This window comes from Lissotriton vulgaris, unplaced genomic scaffold, assembly GCF_964263255.1.
Source record: "Lissotriton vulgaris unplaced genomic scaffold, aLisVul1.2 SCAFFOLD_714, whole genome shotgun sequence".
In the NCBI taxonomy this organism is placed as follows: Eukaryota; Metazoa; Chordata; class Amphibia; order Caudata; family Salamandridae; genus Lissotriton; species Lissotriton vulgaris.
Window position 1 is genome coordinate 954001 of NW_028248223.1, and position 6000 is coordinate 960000.

Genomic DNA, 6000 nt, shown 5'->3' on the forward strand with positions numbered 1-6000 from the left:
GTTGGTGGGAAGTAATGTTGGCGAATCCTCCCGGCAATATGCGGGGACGCCCTTTCGATCAGGTACGGGTGCCGACGATTACTCGAAACCCGCCGGCAGTACCGGAAAAAGGGGTTTCTGCTTTAATTTCAACAGAGGTAAATGTACTAGACCCCAGGGATCGTGTAAATTCAAACATGAATGTAGTGGTTGTGGGTCGTCCCATCCTGAGTCCTCGTGCAGAGCCAGAACGGGTGATAATGGGGGGAGAGGAGGTGCCAAACAGGTCTAATATAGTCCGAGGGGCGCCTTTACCTACCCCGATTGATACCCTGGCGATGATTCCCTGGCTCAGTGAATACCCGGATCGTACTTCTGCTGGGGTGCTGCGGAACGGTTTTTCGTATGGTTTCCGCATCCCGGTAGGGGACTTTCAGGGTGTGGAAAAGTGTAAAAATCAACTTTCCGTCCTGCAGCATACGACCGTAGTACAGGATAAGATCCGGAAAGAGGTGACTCGAGGTCGGGTCGCCGGCCCGTTTAGTGTACCCCCGGTCCAGAATTTTGTTTGTTCTCCCTTAGGGGTAGTCCCCAAGAAAGACCCCGGTGAGTTCCGACTGATTCACAATTTATCAGCTCCACGAGGTCTTTCCGTAAATGATGCAATCGATCCAGAAGTGTGTTCGGTGCGGTACGCATCCTTCGATGAGGCCGTAGCCATTTTGAATCGCCTGGGGCCTGGGGCGCTGATGGCGAAGTCAGATATCGAGTCAGCGTTCCGATTGCTCCCGGTACACCCAGACGACCAGCGTCTCCTAGGATTCATGTTTCAGGGTGGTTATTACATGGATAGGTGTATGCCAATGGGGTGCTCTATATCCTGTGCTTATTTCGAGAAATTCAGTAGTTTTCTACAATGGGTCTTCACAAAGAAAACAGGTTTCCAAGATGTAATGCACTACCTTGATGATTTTCTGTTTCTCGGGGCAGCCGGGGATCTTGAATGTGGCCGGGCCTTGGCCGAATTTTGTGTGTTAATGAAACAGTTTGGTGTGCCATTGGCGCCGGGTAAAACAGTGGGTCCTACGACTTGCCTCGAGTTTCTGGGGATCGAGTTGGACTCCATTGAAGGGTGTTTCCGTTAGCCAGCTGAGAAAGTGTTGAAGTTCAGGGCTGCGCTGCAAGTGTGTATAAATGCATCAAAAGTTACGCTGCAACAATTACAGCAGTTGGTGGGACAGTTGAATTTTGCCCTGAGGGTAATACCAATGGCCCGCCCCTTTTCCCGTTCAATTGCCCAAGCGATGGTCGGCCTTAAAGAGTGCCATCATCGCACGAGACTATCGGCCGAGATCCGCCAGGACATGCGTATTTGGTTAGCATTTCTGGCGGACTTCAATGGTAGAATCGTCTGGAATGAACCAGCCGTGTCTTCTGAAGAGCTGGGGCTATGGACAGATTCAGCAGGAAGCATAGGTTTTGGCGCCATCTTCGGCACGAAATGGTCGGCACAAAGATGGCCGACATGGTGGCATGAGAATGGTCTGATGAGTAATATTGCTTTCCTGGAACTGTTTCCCATCTTGGTGGCCTTGAGAACATGGCCCGATGGGTTCAAAGATCACTCTGTCATATTTTGGTCTGACAATATGACCGTGGTCGAGTGCATCAATAGTCAGGCAGCACGTTGTAAACTGATTTTAAGACTGCTTAAGGAAATTGTTTTACTATGTATGCAATTGAACGTGCTATTCAGAGCAAAGCATGTTCCAGGGGTGATGAATCAGGCGGCTGACGCACTGTCTCGTTTTCAAATGCAGGCTTTTTCGGGTTTCCTCCCCTCAGCGGACCCAGAGCCGGCACCCTTTCCCGAAGCTCTCTGGTCTCTCGGTGCCCCGAACTTCGTCACCTCGTGGGAGAGAGTCTAGCACCAAGGACGAGGAAGGCATACGAAGGGGCGTTTTTGGCCTATTTAGCCTTTTTGGGGAGTGATAGAGAGCGACTTTGGGGTCACGAGGAATGGGTAGTGAATTTCCTGATGTCCTTACGTAGGGCTGGGAAATCGGTGGCTACGGCCCAGAGGCATCGTGCTGCCATTTCCTTTGTTGCCAGAGCACACGCTATCCAGGACCCAACAGCGTCTTTCGTTGTACAGAAAGCGCTGCGTGGGTGGCAACGCCTTGAGGGTCGCAGAGTAGATGAAAGGCGCCCGATAGGTTTGGATAGATTGTCCCAGTTGTTGGCCACACTCCCGGCCACATGTTCATCTCAGTTTGAGGCGGTGCTGTTCCGAGCCGCTTTTACGCTAGCATTTCACGGAGCAATGCGGGTAAGCGAACTAGTTGCAAGGAACAAACTGGATGTGGCAGGGGGTTTGTGCCAGGAACACGTTCAGATCAGGGGAGAAACAATGACTGTCTCCTTTGTAAAATCCAAGACTGATCAAGATGGGATGGGTGACTGCGTCATCATACGCAGGATTCCTGGGTCCTCCATATGTCCGGTAAAGTGTTTAGAGGATTACCTAGCACGAAGGGTGGCATCATGGGGGGGGACTTTGTTAAGACACGCTGACGCCACCCCACTGACGAAATTTCAGTTTCAGCGGGTGCTTGCGATGTCAATTGCCGCTGCGGGCTTGAACCCGGGCGAATTTGGGACCCATTCCTTTCGGATAGGGGCTGCTACGGAAGCTACAGCCAGGGGTCTTAATGTTGAGCAAGTGAAACGAGTGGGGCGTTGGTCCTCCAATTGTTATAAAAGATACGTGCGGTTGCACATGTTGTGAAGCTGTAATAATGTACTCACGCTTCTTGTTTTTGTTTGGTTTTCAGTTACGCAAGCCTACGAGGCGGGGCGGACTATGCAGTCGACCCTACACCGGGCCAGCGGTCAGACATCACCGGCTGTGAAAAAGGAGGTGTGGGTCGTGGGCCACTCATACGTGAGGCGTGCCGCAGACGTATTCAAAGCAGGTGACATGATTCACGTAGCTGGGGAATACGGGTACAGGATGTCCTTCTACGGAACGGGCGGTCTCTGTATTGACCAGTTTCAAACATTTTTCGAGGGTTTGTTAGGGCGGACAAGGTCACCGCCGTCTATAGTTATAGTGCATGTTGGGGGCAATGATTTGGTCACCATCGGTAGACGACTACTCCTGGAGGCAATGCTTTCCACTGTAAGTTGGTTGGCGAGGAGAGTTCCGGGGTGCACGATTGCATGGTCCCATTTGATTCCACGAAAGGTGTGGCGGGGGGCTATCTCTATTCCTGCTTTGAACCATTCTGTTAGAAAGCTTAACAATAAAGTGAGTAGGTTGTTCCGTTCCAGGACATTGCATTCTATTTATCATAGCTGTATTAATGATGACAGTATGTATTTGGGGGATGGTGTGCATTTGTCGTGGGTGGGGAATGAGTTACTCTTAGGGGACTTCTTAGCATGGTTAAAATCGTTGAAACATGACCTTTAGGTAGGAGTTGTGTGGGGGGTCCGGATAGCCGGTCAACTATCCGGCCTGTGGCGGTAAGGTCATGATCGGTGAGCACTAATTGGAAGATCCCTATGAGTGGGCGTCACCCAACACGGATGGGAGCGCTCGGGGGAGGTGGCCTTTGGCCCCTCAACGGGGAGGCGGTCCCTTCTAAGGATGGGTCGCCGAAAGAAGAGGAAAGGCGGTCAAGGCCCCTTCCTGTGTAGGAGGGGTTACAGCCCCCTCCTGGGGAATTTCCCGGGGCCAGTGACATCTGCGACGGCAGATGCGGTAAGTTGTGTGGGGTTGGGGGGAGGTCTACGATACCTTCTAGATACCTCACACGAGTCTTCGAACGACCTTTAACTGGCGTCGAGTTGATAAGTGCCCCCGTCAAGTCAAGGGAAATTGGTAGTAGTTGCACTTGAGTACGCCTCAGTGCTGTCGCCCCTCCAAGTGGGGGGGGTATGTCTGGTTAGGGATCTTGACACCGGTTACGACCTTGCCGTTGGCCCTTAAACGTTAGGATGTACAATTTCAATATTTCAAGTAAATGTTTTGTAGGATGTTAGTTCGGCTAGGAGAACCTCTGTATTAGAGAATCTGTTAAGGTTAGCCAAACATCGCAATGTGGTATGAAATTGTACATTAATGTTTAAATGTTTTTAATTTTTTGTTTTAATAAATACGGCCGGGAGGGTCACTCCCTCCCACTTCCAAAAAACTTCAAGAACTGTTTCCGGTTTCCCTCCTTTGGGGATTGTGTTGAGAGGGGGTGGCGGGTATCTCAGCCATATGTTCAAATGTGGAGAGGCAACAACTGTTCATTATTTTCACCTCTAATAATTATATGTATTTTTATAATGTATATATTTATATTTTCCGATAAATATACATAGACATATAGCGATATATAGGGAGATACATACATATAAGTTGATACGTACAAGTTTATAAGTAAATGAGATGTTTTTCCAATTAATACTTCTAAGAACTGAATGGAATTTTTTTTTTAAAGTTTAGATAAGTCCCACTGAACTTTGTACTTAGATCCCCGTTTTCAGACTCCAGGTTGACAAGCATAACACCATCAACCCACCTGTACCAGGTTGAGCTTTCCGTTTTGACAGAAGAGATTGCATTCACGGGGAAATCTTAATTTTTATTGCAAAATCTTATCTCACATAAAAAGTACTGTTCAACAGAGTCATAGCGTTACTTAAGTCCTTTGTGCAACATACTTCCCTAACATAGTTCAATGGGCAAAAGTTGAACAGAATAGAAAAGTAATACAATTCTGTTTGTCTTTGACTGTAGAAAATAAAAAATGTGAAATGTCCACATTGCTGCAGCAATTTGCTCCCTTGGCACATGGGAGGTTCCATGGTGTAATGGTTAGCACTTTGGACTTTGAATCCAAAGATCTGAGTTCAAATCTCGGTGGGACCACTTTCATGACTTATGACGAAATCTTTTTCTGTCAAGTGTATTCATAAATATCATGAATCTAACACGGGTAGAGGGAAACATTAATTTATTGATTGTATTTTAAAAGTCTATTTGATGTGAGCAAATTATAGAACTTTTAGAAAACATGGAAATTAAATGGCTCAAAATAATGAGACATTTTGTGAGCTGACTCTGTTTTCTCAAACTCATCACAAGGGGCTGATGCAAGATATTACTTGTTTAAATCTTACTGTTATTGATAAGGGGAACAAGGAACTTTTTTAATTGGAAAACCTTCATTAAAAGAAACTTGAGGAATCAAATTGTGTATTTTGGGGACAGAAGAGATGAACTTTCAAATAACAATCTTCTTGAAATTCAGACACACATATATTTACACTCTGTTTTTCTAAAGTAAATCCATAACCATTAAGTAGAATCTTTCGAAAGAAATGTCAAATGTATTAATCTGAATTCCTCTTTCAAAGAAATGCACAATTAAATGCACTGTGTAAGTCAAGAATGTTGTCAGATACGAAATCAGCAAAATAAACTATCTTATTACTGATCATACAGATGAGAAAGAAAAAGAACCTCTTGCTTAAATTGTGAACGGGAAAGAACAGTTTTTAGTTTTCAGCTTCTGTATTTATGTTTATGATTAATTCATTTCTTTATATTGTATTATCGCTATCTAGATGGATATAGCCATGTATACATAGATACATACTTATATGTTGATAAGCTTCAGTATAAAACTTTGACGTTATGTTTTTCCAAGTCCAAATTCTAAGAAATTAGTGAAATATTAAATCTCATAATTCAAGCAGGTCCCACCGAGATTTGAACTCGGATTGCTGGATTCAGAGTCCAGAGTGCTAACCATTACACCATGGAACCCCTCCATACATGAGGGATTTTTCCATTGAGACAAAAAGAGCGCATCAGTGCGGGGGCTTTTCTTACATTGATGAAAAGATATCTCAGTTGAATGCTCATAGTGTAAAGAGCGAAAATGTGATTTGATTCTTTTCAGCTACATTCTCCATAACAGTGTTAAATGTGCAAACGTTTATCAGGACATGCAATTTACAAAA

The 6000-nt window shown here is 45.7% G+C and overlaps 2 non-coding genes across 2 annotated transcripts; one reads left to right on the forward strand and one right to left on the reverse strand.

The window, feature by feature from the left end:
* Positions 1-4831: 4831 nt before the first annotated feature.
* On the forward strand, positions 4832-4903 carry TRNAQ-UUG (transfer RNA glutamine (anticodon UUG)). The gene has a single exon. It is a non-coding gene; the product is annotated as a tRNA-Gln (tRNA).
* An 828-nt stretch (positions 4904-5731) lies between these two features.
* On the reverse strand, positions 5732-5803 carry TRNAQ-CUG (transfer RNA glutamine (anticodon CUG)). Its single transcript has one exon. It is a non-coding gene; the product is annotated as a tRNA-Gln (tRNA).
* Between the last annotated feature and the right edge of the window lie 197 nt (positions 5804-6000).